The sequence below is a fragment of the Lepeophtheirus salmonis genome, chromosome 4, assembly GCF_016086655.4.
Source record: "Lepeophtheirus salmonis chromosome 4, UVic_Lsal_1.4, whole genome shotgun sequence".
Lineage (NCBI taxonomy): Eukaryota > Metazoa > Arthropoda > Copepoda > Siphonostomatoida > Caligidae > Lepeophtheirus > Lepeophtheirus salmonis.
This window is the reverse complement of record NC_052134.2, coordinates 26696933-26716310: the sequence shown is the minus strand read 5'-3', so window position 1 is coordinate 26716310 and position 19378 is coordinate 26696933. Positions and strand designations below refer to the sequence as shown.

Genomic DNA, 19378 nt, shown 5'->3' with positions numbered 1-19378 from the left:
TTATTTAATAATCTGCATTATATTATACAAACATAATGTAGATTTTGGGATTGTAGCTGTTTGAATGTTTAATAAAATGGACTATTGCAAGCTTCCTTCATCTCTCATAATTAAATAATTAGTTGTCAATACATAAAAACAATGATAGGGATATATTAGTTAGTTCGACTTGTAGTTTAAATTCTTATCTAGGTGGATTTCATTTATTTCATAGACTACAAATTTCAAAAATATAAGCTGTAGCTTTCTTTTCCTTCAAAATAAACTGTTATAATTTGGTAATATTACAATTAATTGTGAATAGTTTCTATATACAGATTGAGGATCCAAAACTACGACATTATCCACGTTATTTGTAATTATAAGGTTTCATTAAGTAACCAAAGGACATCCGAAACATAAATAAACATGTCTCATATAAAAATATCGGGACAAAAAAGATAACACTTGTGGAATCATTTCTGCAATGCTGTAAGTGCCAAAAAAAGCTGCAGATACCGTTGGCATAACTATATATGAACTCAATATCTTGAAATCCATTACAATCACATACAAACAAGAAGAAACAAACTTTTGTAGGTAGAATATGGCTGACTTCTGGCTTTCTCCCTTGTGCCAGGGGATATCACTATTGTTATGGATAAATATCATTGTCAAGGTGCAATGCTGTTTCTCCTTTGCTTTATATCTGGACCAGCTTTCGGCAAAATGCCCAAAATTTACTGAAGTTTGTTGATACAACAATGTTTCTGTTAAAAAAAAAAAGACGCCATCAGACAGCTACATTATAACAAAATTACCGGCGCACACAAGTGCCCTATATTATACAATACTATTATACAGTTAATTAATACAACTATATACGCATAGTAAATAAGGTAGAAATCTAATATGTGGCAGCAAAATCGATCATTTATATTGTCAACAATAAATACAACCCATAAAAACTTTTTAAAATATTTCCTGAAATATCAATTTAGGGGGATTTTTTCACTCTGTGCATTTATCTAATTATAACTGCAAAAAAAACTCATGTTTACGGAATTCATTATCCAAACAGTTATAACATACCAAAAGGTACAGACGACTACCCATAATATTTGGAAATGAATACATATTTTTTAAGCAACTAAATTAGGAAATAAAATTAGTAAATATAAATACCCATACGGATTAACATTATTATTTCACTAATCTTGGATTTAAATTTATTTTATCTTTAATTTTAATTTAATTCTTTTTTTTTCTTCGCTTTAATCTTAGTTTAAGAGAAAACTTCTTGGCAGAGTTAAGTTCAAGTTTTTTTATGTGTGTATTTAAATATATACTTACTCTCCAATCCTTTTTTCAATACACTATCACTTAAACTTTATAGTGTGATGAATAAATGTATGTAAATTCATATTAAAATTGAAGATTAAACTTTATCCTTAACATTTTTGACGTAATAGATTAAGGTTTTTTATATTTCTTAATTTAAATACAAAATTAAAAAATAGCGAAATTATTATATACATTGTGATTAAATATTTTGTATTATTTGTAATAACTCAGAAGCGTCAATGAAATGAGTTAAAAAATGTGTCTGAATATTTTGGAAAAAAAAGCCTCAAATACTATATTGAAAGCAATAGCTACTTCTTTTTAATCCTTCTATAAGTATATTTAACTATATACCTTCATATCTCTAAAAAAAAATATATACATATGTACATTTATATAGTTAGTTTTTAAAATATTTTTGTGAACGTAAATGATGTATGAGTTAAAAAAACATACATCAAAAATTCAATAACTATAATGTTACATCCAACTACTTGTATTGTGTGTATATTTTTTGACAGCTTTGTTGAGATCCAAATAAGTATTTATCTATTTTTTGCCTGTTTATTTAAAAAAAAAGAAAATGTTAGACATCATACTTTATAATTTTTATATAATTGAATTTATATAAATTAGTATAATAATATATAGGTATTCTGTCTTAATCCATAGATTAATTTACATCTGGATAAACTATTCACTTTTAAAATTACACTTATTAATATTACTCTTTATATTCAATACACTATTTGATTTAATTTTTTAGGCGAAATATGAATTACTTAATGTAAAGTAATATATCCATAAAAAAGGTTCATCATGAGACACTCTTCTCCAATACAAGCGAAATATGATGAACTTAAAAGGAACTGATAATATAGTAACTATTTCATCTTAAAAAAATGATTTCCCTTCGATGAGATTTAAAAATAAGTACTTCCTCCGTACTCATTAATAAAGCAGATGTGGGATTAAAAGTTATAAGTGAAAGAAATAGGAGGAAATTACTTTTAAATATTAGTTATTTCTTTTACTAAATTGAATCATAGTTTATAATTATTTTTAGAGCACTCTGTTAAGTTTCACCCCCAAAAAAACCTTTCAGGGTTCCATACCTCCATTATTAATTACTTTAATCCCACATGAGGATATTCAATGGACAATGGGATATCTCCATGTCTCTGCGTTCATGATTAATTAGTTTTTAACAAAAAAATCATTCTTATATTTTAAAATGATTATTTAATGGAAGAATGATTTGTTTGCTTAGGTCCATTAACGAGGATGCGTGTCTAATGCTTATCCAGATGTTAAGTAATGTATGCTTAATCAGACTTGAAATAAATTATACAAAATTTCTTCTGTTTTTACGAAAAAGAAATATATTTCAAAGTTTTCCTTCAAAAGAAAATAGGGTCAAATAGAGTTAGTAATTTGTCAATCACGACATTTGTTCAAACACTGGAATATATTTTCTATAATATTAAGAATATTTACTGCTTATTAAGTCTACTATCTAGTTCATTCAATCAGCGTAAATAAGATTAATATGAGCCAATTCAAGAAAAAGTACAACTGATAAAAATACAAATATAATCGTCATTTTAGTGAAATGTTTATAGCAATAGTATAGAATAACAGTAACTTTCTGGAGAAAAAAATTATAGCTTATTTGATTGGCTGCCGAATTATCATCAATGAAATAGTATTGGTTACTTATGATTTATAAAAACCATGAAGATAATCAATTATACACTTTGTGTTTAAAATTTAAAAGGTGATAAGATTGTTCAGAAAACGAATGTTTCTGAAAAAAGAAAAAAAAATTATAATAGAGACTCAAATTGTCATTAAAATGATTTTCAATACTTTTTGATGCTTTTTTGAATAACTTTTTTTCCCTCAGTTAAGGGTTTCCTTTGAAGTTGATTCGTGTTTTTCAATAAAACATAAAATATACATGCATTTTAAAAAAATAGGATTTATATTTATTTTTCATTCATATTTGATAGATAATATTTGACCATGTATTTTTTTATCCTTCTTTCAGAACGTGGTTGAGGTAATAAAAATATACAGTAGTACCTCTTGCCTATATTTGCCAGTGTTTTTGACATTAAATGCCTATTTATATTTTGATTAAAGAACTTCCTTGCAGCACATTTTCATAAAATGGCCGATATATCTTTAAGCTGAGAATACTGATGTGTTCAACTTCTTGTAGTACCAAATGAATATCAAAAAATTAAATTTTTGTGTTAATATTTATTACGAAATTTTATACAGATTCTTATCTCAGCATACGTATTCATCTAACCATATAATATAATTATTTGATTAAAATTGTATAAAAAAGTATTATGAGTGGTCTTGTTTTATATAAATAGTATTTACATCATTGGACATTCTGTATATACAATAATTAGATGGTTGCCATTAATGAATGAATCAAAACTCTGTTCAACTATTATCATAAATAATAAATCGGAACGTATGTAGTTCAATTAAATATACATAGTATAAATGATGAAATTTAGTGTTAAAATATTAAGGACAACAGGGCATGAGCAAACTAAAAAATATTTAATATCTGCAAGGAGGTTTAAGATTATGCATGTAATTCTATATGCATGGAAGTGCAACGACGTCATATTTTTCCTTTTTTTTCCCAATTGAGTCATAATAGATTTTTCTTCTCTTATAAGCTTTATACATTTATAAATTATAATGCTTAGTCATTCTGGCGATTTTTTGGTTATAATTCGTATTAAAATACATTTTTCGTTTGTAATTCTTTGCAAATAAATACATTCAACAATATCCGTGGTAGGTAAAAAAAAATCACTTAAAATTTTGATTTAATGTGGTAATACCATCTTAAACGCATTTTATAATTCGTGGGCTAAGCAACATAACAATGCTTGAATAAAAGGAAAACTTAAGAAATATAATAGCCTAACAACCACTTGAAGATGTGGACATTTCCCTACTTATGCATTTAAGTATAGGCTTAATTCCCGCTATTATTTATTTTTTAGACATGAACATTCCGAATAGATGCTATGTATCACTATGTAAGTCTGCCATTAACAATGAAGATCATTTAGAGAAGATTTCACTCTATTCATTTCCTAAAGAAGAATCAGTAAAAGGAGCCTGTATGTGAGCCATTCCAAAATAATCATGGGCTCCATCAACAAATTTTCGAGTGTGTTCTCTTCACTTTAATCCTCAAGATTTCATAAAAAACAGACAAGATATCAAGAAAAAATACCAGATGACAAATAATTGTGATGATATGACTCTTAATAAGGTGTATCTGTCCCCTGAAACTATTCCTTTTATATTCCCTAATCTTCCATCCTTACGTCTAAAAAAATAAAAACATCAAGATCATCAAAAGCCTTGTTTTCATGTCGAAGAAGCTTGAAAAACTCTCGAATATTAATGAACGAGAATACCTTTTTTAAGGAGGATAAAGTAGCTACGTTTCAAGATTTGAAGAATAAACTTCCATTGCCAAAAATACCTTCAGATACTTTCATCAAAGAATATGAAGAACGTATTTCAATATATTCAATTATTGATAAAAATGGACCAATTAGTGTCAAATGTACTGTGTCAATGAGCTCAAATCTTTCCTTTGATTTTTATTATGAAAACATATTGATAAATTAAGACTGTATCAGTCATATTACTTCATTGCCAATGATAACTTCGGTGTCTTCGCTTCTCAATATTGTGAGTCATTTGAGAAGTTTGGATATATTACCTGTTGAAGATAGAAAGGTATTATATTGGACAATTTTTCTAAATTGATAGAAGAATCTGAAACAATGTTTGCCGATTCCAACAAAAAAAAGCTAGCCTTCACTTCTGAACAATTAAAAAATGTCAATCTCCCTCCAAATCAAAGAAGATATTCTCCCGACTTTTTGGTCACATCCCTAATTTGGCATAACTCTAGTCTATCTTTGTACAACCAAATGCTTACGTCTATGAACGTCATTGTACATTCATCAGGATATTTCTCAAGTTTGTCAAAAGGCTTTAGTATGGACAAAGGCTTTTCTGCATCCACTATCAATTATTTAAGATGCAGATCTGAAAAATTGTCCTGGCAAGAAAGAAAGAGAATCCTCATGGTTGATGAAGTATATACAGCTCAAAGAATAGAATTTTCTGGTGAAAAAATATTTGGAATAAATGAAAACGAAATTACAAAAGCTCTTGGTTTTTATGGTGAAGTCTTGTTGTTTTAGGTATAGAAACACGGTAGCTTTATTTCCCATAAAAACCTCAGATGAGAAAGCCTTTAAGAAATAATTATACCAATAATTCATGGTTTAGAAGACATTGGTTATCACATAATTGGAATATCAGCAGATAATGCGGCTCCAAACAGAAAATTATTTTCTTCTAAGTTGAACATTTGGAACGAATCAACTCGAAACCCAGCATCTTAAGAAAAGCCAATATGCCTAATTTTTGGATAGCACTCAAAATTTTAAATACATATTTAACTCCTTTCAAAGAAGAAAAAAATTAAAATATCCAAAATTTATGGATCTCGAAATGGCATTTCCAAATTTCTATCATCTCATGGAAATGGCTAAGTTAGCTCACAAACTTCATGACAAAGCTTTTTTCCCATCTTCAATTGAAAAAACAAATGTTCTACTTGCGGATTCTATATTTCATGTACTATTGGAGCATTGAATTATTACTCATTAAATAATCCTGAATAGTTAGACACGAAAAACTTCTTAACTTTAATTAGAAATATTGAAATAGTGTGAATTGCAGGACACCAAGTCCTGGCACACGTAAACGTGATTCTTCTAAGGAACCATTAACTTTAAACCATGAGAATTATGAGTTTTTAAATAATTTTTTGCCGTGGTTAACTCAGTGGAAAATTGAAAGCTTAAGATCAGGAGATGGGGTTAACATCGGACACATTTACAGCTCTTGAGCTCTCAACTCAATCACTTATTGGAATAACTTTATATTTAATTCAAAACTGTAGTTTAAATATATTCTTCTTGGACAATTTCAGAGTGATTTTCATTAATCAAGATTTAGCTGGCATAGGCAGTTATCGGGTGCTAATTACTTTGTTTCAGTACGTCATATTTTTATAGCTGAAAAAAAGATACAAATTATATCTATTGCCCGATTTAATTCTTTCAATATGAATCAAATCAAGCAAATTCATATTCCAAGGATCCAGATAGTATCTTAAATTTTCTTCAAGACTGTGAAGTCAGTCCAGAAGAAGAAGATAGTGATGAAGCTCTTGTTTTTTATATATCTGGCTATTTATCTAGATATCTTTCAAAAAAAATTGTAAATGTGATAGCTGCTGTTCGATGCTAGTTTCTTCGAAGGATGCTTCTACTATATTAGCTGAAAGTTCAACTAATGATGAACTGAACAAAAGAAAATCTAATTTTCTTGATTTAGTCAATCGAGGGGGATCAAATCCATCAGATCTTACTTTTACTATGGGACAACAGGCTTGGAGAATTTTTAATCTGATATCAAATAATAATTAAGTGAATTATATTCTTATAGAAAATAATATTCCTGGATTTCTCTTTAGTAAAATATGTTACGTTTTACTTAAAGATTCTATTCTTTACAAGTTTTTACAAGGGGTGTAAAGAAAAAATTAAGTTTTAGCGATTACAAAAGAAAAAAAGATGTTGCGTTTTCTTTGTCTACTTTTTAGTTCATTTTTGAATTAGTCATCGTGGCGTTAGCTTTTCCCTCTGAGAGAAGAATTCTTGCTCATCGTTCGTGTAAATAGTTTTAAAACCCCCTATCTATTAAATAAATATATAGAAATTTAAATATAATAATAAAATTTTCCCCAACACTAATTATATTTTCAATCTAGAAGGTTCTTTTCTGATGGTGCTCCTTCCAACACAGGTTATGCTGAGGTTCTTGGTGTTGTTACTTACTTTAACCCTACTTTCCAAGCACCTATTCTGGTGCAGCCTGTGAATAAAAGCCCCAGAGTGGCCGTTCACATTATTGATCCGTCCAATCTCAGTGTAGAAAAAAGTTGTGAAACTTCTGACACTACTGTTGAATCATCTGACAAGAATAGCGTTGATATTATAGCTTCAACTTCTAATGAGTCTGCCAAACTTGTGACTTAGTGAGGAATATGTTAATACAACTTAATTGATTGAATGGAATGGATTCATTTTTGTTTTGTTGCGATAAACAATTCATCTATTAAAATAAGGCATATTATTTTACATGTTATTCATTTGAAATTTTTGTATATTTAAATAACATTCTTAGCACTATCGGATCTGAAAATGATTATGTAATACTATCAATTTTGAACTAGTATTATTTTACTTTATAAATTCAAACTGTTTCATATAAACCGACATTTTTTATTCTTCGTAATGATTGTCTTTCTAGAAAAAGTAATAAAACAGTATAGAAAAAAAAAGGTTCTCTTCTTTATAGTAGTAATTCATTTTCTCCGCCCAAAATCAAAATTCAATAATTATGTTTGTCTCGCACCTGCCTTCTCCCCCCACTCTTACAAAAATGCCCCCTTTAGATAGAATATTCTTATAGGAATACAATTTCTTGTTGATTTCTTGTCGTACCTATAAGATATATATTGAACATCTTATTATTTCTATGAAGAAATATTGGCTATCATATACAAATGTAGAGCTACGCTTTTAATAAAATACTATTTGGCAATAATGATATACCATGTAAGTAAGACAATTTTTTTTCAAAACCAGAGGATATGATGCTTGAGATATTAAGGGTAAAAATATATTGTCGAGATCAACTATATTTCTTATAACATTTCTATAAGGAAATTAAGAAGCAAATTTATTTGTCTAGATGAATAGCTATGGGATGATATACGGGGGTGGCCTGAAAAGTTTCCGACCTATCTAAAATATTGGACATTCCTTCTGAACTTTTTTTTAACCTAGTTTCCTTGTAACACTAAATACTTCTCCTAGCAATGTTCCCCTCTATGTTACCCATAAAAATAGTATTCTGCGTTTTTCTCTGCAAAATAATTCTTAATGTGACACTTTTTGTTTTTGGCTCAATTACTCCGAGTTGGATTGACTTAGACGCGTCAAATGTTTATACAACAAACATTTATATGTCTGCTATTCTTTGAATCTATTTAAAGGTAACACTTTCCAGAAAAAAAGTCATAACAACGGGACACTTGATTTTGTTCATTTTCAGATAAACACTCACATCAACAAACTCGAACAACTTTTACATAACAACTACAGGTCCAAAATGGTTGAACCTTACAATAATTATAACTGACAACAGATGTTGAAGGTATTTAAGACCATTTATAATAAGATAATCATTCAAAAGAGCTACAAAATTCAGAGATGGTTTGTGTTACAAATCTAAACTTTCTTTGTTTAGCTTCCGTATAATAGGCTATTTAACAATGTAAATTTTATGTTAAATTGCATATAGAAATACAATCCCATTTAAAGTTTTCATGAAATGACCAATATACGAGGGTGGTCTGAAAAGTCTCATTGTGAAGATGACATGACTCGTAAATAAAAGCTAGTCACATTTAGTCATTTTGTAAGTGCAGATGTTTGAGTCATTTTCAGAATTCAATTCAGAATTTCTTTCACAAAAACGCTCATATTAACTCACTGAAACGACTGTTATATAACAACTGCGCGTTGAAAATGTTTGAATCTTTGGTGAGTAACTGTCAACAGATGCTAGATCCATGACTATGACACAGGTTTTTCTTTTTCTGTCAAGTGCTGTCATCTTTACATTGAGGTCTGTAACTTTTCAGACCACCCTTGTATATGTTATGCTTGTTAAGTTTATTATTCTTTCTGAGAGTAGGTAATGTCTTTGTGTAATGTTGCCTCTATACATTTTAGGATATAAGTATACTTGAATTTTTTTAAAGCTTCTTACTCTAAGCTACTGCATAATTCGTCTATTGTTTATATTTTTATATAATCTACGTCTTCGTACTCTGTACTTTTTTTATGTTATTATGAATAATTATGTTCTCTCAGAATATTATGTACAATGGAAGAGTACATACATACTAAATCTTAGCAGAATTAATTAATTTTCTTTCATGTGTTAACTCTCAAATAATGTAGAAAAAAGTTAAGTCATCTTTGTACATTAGTAATATATATTTTTAAATAAATTATTTATCCCTCTGTTAGAAAATTATGTCATTGAACACAGCCAAGAGATCCAACATTCGAATCTTGAGACTGTCGAGGCCCTTGGGGATCGTGTATTGAAGCGTGCTACATTTATCACTGACCGCACTTTTCTACGCATAAAATATACCTTAAAAAGCTTTGTCTAAAGCATTTAACCAAGGGGCGCATCGAGCACCCTTAGCCTGAAGAAATAGTATGGTCAATATTTGTCATAATATTTCTCGCAAGATGTCGCTTTTTATGATGTCACTTATTTATTTATTGTGCGTCGTACTACGTTGTAATAACTATTTTGAATAAGTAATAATACGCTTATAATTTATTCTAGTCTTAAATATTTTATATATACATATTATTATAAAGCATATTTGAAATAATAATATCTCTAGCGGACAAAAAAAAGTAAATTTTGACCTATATATATTTTTTTCGCTGATAATGACGTCAGCCTTCGATACGCTACTTGGTTTAATGCTTTAGTTATGTAAAGAGGAAAGGAAATTCCATTACACACCACTTCCCCATCCACACAGTAACGTTGAAGAACTCTTTATACGCCTTTTAAATAGCTTCATTATATTTTTTGCCATTTTTTCGCGTTTAATTTTATTCATTTTTTGTAGCAAAAGTACTTATACGTAGATGCATCTCTTATAACTTATGTACTTATTAAGAAGATTATGAAAAAAAATTTGCCTCCCTAGCAGTGCTGCCACTCGTAAGGAGTTTAATCTATCGTGATATTATTTAAGAAAACGCTTATCCCTACCTGAGTTTTTTTTTGATAGTTAATTTCTCTTTAGTAAATAAGAATGTGAGCCCTTTCAAAACCTATTAGTTTAAAAATATGAAAAGGAGGAGTATTAATTGTGTTGCTCCAAAGTTTTGGTTTATCAGTTAATTTTATTTTGATGTACTTTTTCAACAGGAATTGGGATATATGTATCTGCATCAACCCATTACTCCGATGAATTCATATCAATTTATATAAATAACCTAAGAGCAAGCAAGCTTTTAACTTGATGTGGAGATACATTTTAACATATATGTAGGTCCATGATATGGATTTCTAATCTAGTAGATAATCTACTCAAGAATACATCAGCCACTCCAGTTCCTCTAAGGAATCATTGTATACTCCTATTAGATCTGAGGAGTGATGAATTCGATTTAGAGCAAGAAACATTAATTAAAAAAACAAAAAACAATGAGAATCAGGGGGAAGTTATCATCATCCAGCTACTTCATCTCCTTAAGTCAACTCTAAGTATTCTAACATCTATTTAAGTCCTTACGTGTCTTTAATATAGATAACAAACAAATTAATCATCTCTAACATATTGATGAGATGAATTTGTGCTATACAGTATTAATAGAAAATAACAAATCCTGTACAATACAATCCTCACTTCCAACACCCTAATAGCTATTAATTTGATTTCTTGGTCCTTTTTATTATTGAGAATAGTGGAAGACTCTCAAGGTCATTTTTAAACAAATCGTATTCAAAAAGTGGATCATTGAATTTTCATGATTTGTCTATGTCTGACCAAGTCCTCAGATGAATGAAGAAAAATATATTTTCGTTATTTTGGATTTAATTTTATTTAAAAGAAAATCCACAGAATATTAAGGGAATGTGTCAAAAATTCTTAAGTTTAAGACCTAAATAACTGAGATTGAAGATTACAATACGATTTTTGTATAATGCAAAGATAATATTCAGATATGACCTAAACAGTTTTATTCATATGAGTGTTTAAATAAATGTTATTAATATGGTCACAAACGATTATTACTTAGTCTTGGTTCAATTTTAAGCTATGTTTTTCTAAAGTTGCCTATTTCAAATTTGATCTAAGGAGGCGAAAGTTCGTATAAAATAAAACTTATTGAATAAAAATGTACTTAAAAAGAGAATTTTTGGATTAGACAGGTTTTAAGTGAATTTTAATAAAACCAATTTAATTATCATTATTTTTTTTTCTAAATAAATTACTGTATTATGAATTAACCATCAATACTAAGGACAAGATTCTTTTTTATCTGAATAACAGCAAAATACTTCAATAATTTATAAAGAAATAAACGAGATAAAATAATGAAAAACTGCACACCTTATTTATAGTCATTGAATATGTGTTTCCCCAATATAAATCCATAACATAAAGTAATGAAATATTTTTTTTTTTCTCTTCCCCTCTTCAATGAGAATCACAAACAAGTAAATCTCTCACTAAACATTCTCAGAAGAAGACTAAACAAACTACACCCCTTGGATGGACGCTCTTTGTCAACAGTGTGATAAAAAAAAATTATGTCGCTAGTGGTGTGCCTCCACCTGAGAAGGAGTCCATGATATTAATTAAAGTGGACACGCAGCTTTGGACTCCGAGTAGAATAATTCTATTCGTATGCTTCGCCGCGTAGAGTACTTCCTGGATCTTGGAAACAATGTTCTTTATTTTGAGATACTTCTCATATGATGGAGACGTGACTACAGCCAATCTATCTTGGTGAGCCTCACTCCGTAGTGGGTCCATACCATGTCTTTCACCACCCCCAACATGGGTAAAATCATTTGGCAAAAGTAAAAAAAAAAAAAAATGAGATGATCTCTCTCTTTCTTACAGAATGAACACATTCTATCCTCCGGATACCCTCTCGATGTATTCGTAAAAAGGATGATATTGCTAGGCTGTACTTAAGCCGTTTCAGGTAAGAATCGCCGAAGGAGTTTTTCAAAATTAATAATATTTCTACTCTTTTTATATCTCTTTCCAGGTCCAGTCTCTTCATTCTTCTCTGAACTAGAGTGGGAGGGTGTTTCATAACAAGGGTGTTGCAAAAGGCTTCTCTTATTCATTTACGAGGAACAGTTTCTAGTGCAATATGTGGCAGAGTTGGAGTACGCTAACGCTTCTTGAGTGCAGCTGACCGATAGACGTAATCCTATGGTTTTTTGAAATCTCACGACTCATCAAGACTTCACAGACGAGTGTTAAAGTTAATGGTCTCGTCCGGCACTAAAAGTGGCTGCACGTAGTCTATTATTGATCTCCACGAGGAAACCATCTCTTTCCAGTACGTCCACATCTAATTAAAAAAAAATTCAAATCAGCATATAATTGAATGTCCTTTTGGTGAAACGTGAGGTTCAAGAAGGCTCTACAGTTTCTATATTGGCCCTCACCCATCGGAAAGGTAATATATTTTTATTACTCAATTTTCCCCTTAAATTATTAAAAAGTCGTTTCTTGTATATTTAAATTTACGGCTATAACATCATGATGGTTGTAGGGGAAGGTGAGACAAGTCACAACTCCCGCGTAAGTTGATACACCACTGAATATGAAATAACAATAGAAAATTCAGTGTTGTTTACTTTTAACATTTGACTTTTCATTAAATTTTATAAAAAGATTCAGTAAATGGACAGGATTTAAGGATCGAAATTTAAATATTTGTCAAATTTCCATATTTGATGTCACTACAGTATTTGGGTCATGTCTATTACTTACATGGTTATCTTATTAATTTTCACCTGTCTGAATTGTTTATTAGAAATAATTTGAATGATTAAATTCGAGCTTATTTTTTTTTTCGTTTACTTCTTGATGACTTTTGAACTGAATGGTATAAGGTTGGGCGAGTTGATACACTTTGTAAGAGGCAAGTTGGTACATGAATTGATATTTCGTTGTTATTTCTGCTATGATAATAAGTTATTTAGAGTGTTATTTTTTTTATTATTCAATAAAATATCTAAATTTTCTATTATATTATTCTTAAAGAAGAATCTTCTATTAAGTAAAAATGTATATTATATAAAATCGTACCATACAATCCCCATACTAGGTTTTCCCTTATTTTATATAGTTCTTCACACAATATCTGAGCATGTGGTACATATCTCATAATGTGATACACATTATTAGGTAGTATATCTATGTCTTAAGTTTTAATTTTTTCAAAGCGCGTGAGGGCGGTCTTATATAAAATTGGACACTTCTCTCCAATTTTTCTTTAATATAGTCTTCATTGCATCTTTTACCCTTCTATGATGAGTATAAATTTATAAGCAATGCCAATTTCTTCGGGTTATTGTTTTCTGTTATAATGTCTTATATAAGCTTGGAGCTGACTTTGAAGCTCTTATAACACAGAGCGAAAAAAGCTTTTAGATTATTCATCCTAGGGTGAAGAATGCAGTGATTTCGAGAAATTTGTTGATTCAGTATCATAATCAGAATATAATAAATCTTATACAGGACTATATACTTTTTATTCGTGTTATAACAAACTTTTCTACATTTTTTTTATCGCAAGCAAAACTTTATCAGATGTCTAAAATAATATGATGTCAGAAATACAAATTACAACGATTAGTGTCTTTCTAAAAGCGAGAATCCCCGATTAAAGTATTGGTAAACAAAAAATATTTAAATTTTAAATTTTATAACGAAATACCATAAATAATATTTATGATATTGAATACCTACTTCCCATTTAATTCATTTTTATAACCTTAACATGAGTAAATCCCAAACCATTATGATTAATTTTTTGTATACTCCAAACTCAACTTTATGTTGAAAATAATTTACGAATTATACTTTTAAGTATAAGAAAATCAAAAATAAGTCCTTAGAAAAAATATATTATATAATTATTTTTTCTAGCAACATTAGGAATAAATATATGTTTTGGTTATGTTATTACTTGATGAATATATACAATTAAGTTTAATCAACTGTCATGTCATGTCTTAAAATAATTAGAAATTATAATAATTATAACAGTTAATGTTGTAATATTATTTTCCCGAATGTTTAAATATATAAGTAGTTTGACAATTATTCCGATTATGGAATGGGAAGATAGAAAACATTTCTTATTATGTTATTTTTTCTTGCAGTTAGGAATATATATAATTTTACTCAAATAGAAACACATTTTAAAATTCACATTCATTGAAAATCAAAATATATAACAACATAGGGGGTATGTCTTACAATTTTTCCGAGATGTCATAGTTTCTCTTTGTATTTCAAAATTGGGAACAACGTAGAGGAAAGATTAAAATTCTATTATTGCAAGCTTTTAATAAAAAGAAAAGTTATTTTATTATGCGAAGCAAATGATATAATAATCTAGTAAGATGAGTGGAACCTTAACTCTTTCGAGTTATTCGGACAGTATGACCATGTATGAGTCGGTTCTAGGGCCTTCTGTCATATAAATCTTTGATCCCTCCCCTCCCCAGCTTACAATCTATCCCCCTATTACAATAAATAGTGTTGTATCGCTCCATATTTATTCGGTCCAGTCCAGTCTTAGGACCGTCCGTCTTTAGGAGTAATCCTTAAGACTGTTGGTCCTTGGAATTTTTCATAAAAATATCGATGGTTTATTTAGGCAAGTAAGATATATGAAATATTCATTAAGATTATTACACAAATCTTACAAAACATATTATATTTTTCACGATAATACAATATTATAGTGTTAATTAGTAATATAATTTAGTTTATTATATAACGGAACAATTAAAAAGCGGAAAAACAACTGCATTGACGTCACGGGGGATCAATTGTACGTTTTTTTAAGGACCAAAAGTGGGACTAGACTGGATGGAATCAGACTGGACTAGACCACGGTCCTACTTCCTAAATAAGGACCGACCAAACACTATTGTGCATTCAACTTGTTTCTTCTCTCCTTCTTTAATGTTCATTGTACTTTATGTGTTTTACTATGTTATTATTATAGTTGATAATATTGTAGAGAAAAACGCGTGCAAGGAGAAGGGGGGAGGGAAAGACATATGGTATCATTGTTTAAAATACTAATGTGATTATCATCTGCCTGCTTTATTATGACTTTCGAGGGTATAACGAATGTATTTATTTGCAAAATGTTTAATGAAGATATACTACGTATAATTGACTTAGACGTTTTTTATCCGTTACAGTAGATTTGAAAACGTCACACTCCATGAAATTGTAATTCATTATGAACCTTATTCTCAGAATAATAGCTAATGAAACGACAAAGTAGAGTATTTGAAATATATTTGAAGCTCAAAGTTTAAAAAAAGAAGGCTTTAATTATATATAATCTACATACTAAAAAATAAACCATTACACATTAAAGTTTAATATACAAAATTAAACAATTAAAATCATAGAACTATTAATAATAATAAATTATAAATAGAGAATATTGAAATAATAGATTGACCCAGATAATTTTTTCTTGTTCTAACATCGGAATTCAGTTAAATATGTCATAACTTTAGGTTGCAATACACAAGCGAGACGTGGTGTTTAATCAAAAAGATAATCACCCCTCTTCTTTATGTGGAAGGCTATATACAATTGTGCACAAGATAGATATATCTCTACCGATGAGATCTAACTAATTATTAATAATAAAGTAAATGTCGAAATCATAAAATTAGGCAATAAATATATTAATAAAAAAAATGTTAGAAATAAATTCATCGTAAAGATTTAGAGCAAAAGCTAATTATGTAGTAATGTCCGGCGATATTACTCCCTACTAAGAGCATCAAAAAAGATTTCCCCCCGTTATTTAGGTATGCTTATATAACAACATACTATTATCATGAAGGATATACTACACAATTGTTAATTATAATGCAACACCCAATGTAACTACCCTCGTTGTTGTGGCCATTTAAAAAGTTGTTTTTGCCTTTTATGAGTTTTCTGAACACCATTTCTTGGAGCCCATCAACCATAACTAAGCCTTAAGTGATAAAAAAGTAATATTTATTGACTATGGAATATTGGAAAACCTAATTATCATACCCAAGTCTTAAAGCAAAGTAAGTAGTCTCAGACAAACTAGTTGCAAACCATCCAAAGCTACTACCCCCGTTGTTGTGACCATTTAAGCAGTTGTTTTTGCCCTTTACTGAGTTGTGTATCATAATTCTTGATATGTTTAGCTAAAATAGAATAATATTTTATGGTTAGATTTAAAAAAAAAGTTGAATACTTACTGTGAGATAGTACAAAATTCAGAGTTCCATTTCGATATTCGTAAATACTTCTTACTGATAACTTGATCGTCATTTGGTGTGGATGACTCAAAATTTTTTTATATGTATTTCTATAAATGACATCAGTAACAACATCCTCCATTAATTTAATGATGGTTCCTCGGGAAGGGATATGTTTACCCTTGTATTTCTCCATAAATTTTTTGAACGTAGATGATTAGCAATGGATAAGGTTATATTACATGCAATAAGCATAGTTGTGAGATCAAAGTTAAAGTCTGACTTGATGTATTCATTGTTAAATTGATTTTATAGATGAATATCCATAATCTTGTTATGAGATGAGGATAATGAGTGGCGTGTAATTCTAGACAGGGGACTAAAGGCACATTTATATCGACAAATCTGATAAACCATCTGTTTCCCATCCGGTAAGTATTTTCCAAATTCCTAGGCCTCCATTTTCAGAAATCCAGACAGAAGGCGACGTTATTTTAGGCCTTTTATTCAGTTCTCTATCGACTATCCCCATTTAATATTATTATATTAATATTGAATAATAAAAGCGGGAATGATAACATTCATGATTGATAGAAGAAGATATATATTATTTAATCAATGATGCCATAAGTATTTCTTCTCTTCTCCTCGCACGCTTTTCTATTCTTACCAAAATTATCACCCTTAGTTATTATCTTTTAGTCTTATAGTATTGATCTTAGCGTCAAATAAATAATTTTAAGCACACGCTGTTGAGTCATATGCAGGATCGTCGATGAAAATGGGATTCCTATGTCATATTACTTACATAATACATATGTAACAAATACCAACCAAACATTCACTCTTTCAACAATCATACGAATGATTAATTCAACTTAATTATGTACATAGTTATAAGTGATGTATTTGACTTTTATTGGCATCATCTCTTGTCACTGCTATCTTTTAAACATTATTATTATTTCTTCTGATTAACTGTTAATCTTCAAAAAATATTTTAAAATAAAAAGACAGTTTAAACAGAAAAATAAATATGTATCACATTTTTTTTTGTAAAATCCAGATCGTATTATTATACTTCATTATTTGTGCCTTTATATTTTATCCTATAGGCAATATACATACTATTACTCTCAAATGCAAACAAACTACTTAGAGTAAATACTTATACTTTTGATAAAAACGTGGGATTACAAAAAAGTAAGATCCATAAGCTAAAACCCAAATTATATACCCTAAAATTTCAAACAGGACGTACAGTAATTATAATGCTGTATTAATATATTTTTTGCATCAATAATCTTTTATTTCTTTAACTATTTGAAACCAAAAGAGAGTCATGAAAACTATTTGTCTTCTGCTTCGAGAAAAGTTCAAGGAACGATAAACTATTAAAAATATGGTTTTAATCGGTTCACAACAATCCACCAACAGTTTGCGTGCTTCCTACATATCTTTGCTGATTGCAAGATCTGGTAAGATTTACACGATTTTGCAGTAAGAAATATTATGCTCACATTTGTACATTCACTCTACCAGGTGTAGAAAAGGTACTTTGACCTGTCTCTAAGTAGTAATTAAAATGCTCATAATTGATTAGGATGATGTTGTACATAGAAATTTTTACTTTACAGCATTAGAATATATTTACGATTAAAAGGCACATTAATTATAAATCTGGCCACAATCAGCCTCAATGGCAGCCTCCAACCGCCTCTGGAAGCCCTTGTACAAATGGGTAACGTAGTTCTTTTTCATGATCCTCTACTGCTAGTTAATGGAGGTCTTCAGGATATCAATATTCTGTTGACGGACTTTGCAGGACTTCTTCTCAATTTTACACCAAATGGAGTAATCAAGTGGATTCAGATCTGGCTTTGAGGGGGCCAATGGTTCTTGGATTGAAGTTCATGTTGCTATATATATATTCTTGTACAATGTTATCAGTATGAGACGGATCCCCGTCCTGCTGAAATACGTACGTGTCCTTGTTAAACTTCTTCACGTTCTTGGTGTTTATGGGACTACATTTTTCTTTAACTTCATCAAACTGTCGGCCGTGGGTAACTGGTATCGAACAAGTAACCAAATTTAAGGCATTTTTTCTCCAGTTGATTCCATAATCCCCAGCAACATATTTTGGTTTTGGCGACTGTCCTGATGCTTTTGTCAGCCTTGCCAAAGTATACCACCCAATTATTTTGCTTGTTGTAGACGGGGTTAACGGTAAAGGTATTTTCATTGTAGGAAATAATTACCTGGTTGTTTCCTGCTTCAAATCATTCAAGAACATCGCTTAAGACGGAGTTCTTTTTGACGTTAGGACGGGAGTGACCTCTCAATTCTTCTAAGCTACCTTCCTTTAGCCTTTTGGGAAGGCCTTGCCCTCAATAAACCGGTGCACCTTCTTCTTCTTGGCGTACACTGATATCTTAATCGTTGGGTTGACCTTAAAGGCCTCCATGACATCTTAAGATTTCAATTAAAGTGGCTTTTCCACTCTTTGGTTTGTCCTTAGGGTTGTCTCCATCAGCCAAACGATTTCTGACCCGACAGACTGTGCCCTTTATGACGTATAAGACCTTCATGATGTCCATTGTGGATTAAATTGCATATGATAGCTCTTCTTCCCTCCATCATCACATAAACATAATTTTTGTTTACAACATGTAATGGTAGTTGCATAAATACGCGGACTATTTGTGGCAAATAATTAAATGTGTAATAAAATTCGTATGACTTATTTTTTTTGAGAATTATATAATAGAGAATTTATTCTGGTATA

General features: G+C 29.7%; 2 long non-coding RNA genes across 2 annotated transcripts in view; one reads left to right on the top strand and one right to left on the bottom strand.

Moving 5' to 3' along the window:
* The first annotated feature begins 9557 nt into the window (after positions 1 to 9557).
* Positions 9558 to 19378, top strand: part of LOC139905189 (uncharacterized) — a 234066-nt gene continuing 224245 nt past the window's right edge. The window contains exons 1-3 of the long non-coding RNA XR_011779753.1: positions 9558 to 12131; positions 12194 to 12278; positions 12345 to 12764. This is a non-coding gene — a long non-coding RNA (uncharacterized lncRNA). The remainder of the gene's footprint in view (positions 12132 to 12193; positions 12279 to 12344; positions 12765 to 19378) is intronic.
* On the bottom strand, positions 16206 to 17116 carry LOC139905063 (uncharacterized). Its single transcript, XR_011779534.1, has 3 exons — positions 16591 to 17116; positions 16397 to 16536; positions 16206 to 16334 (listed from the first exon to the last, which is right to left on the bottom strand). It is a non-coding gene; the product is annotated as an uncharacterized lncRNA (long non-coding RNA).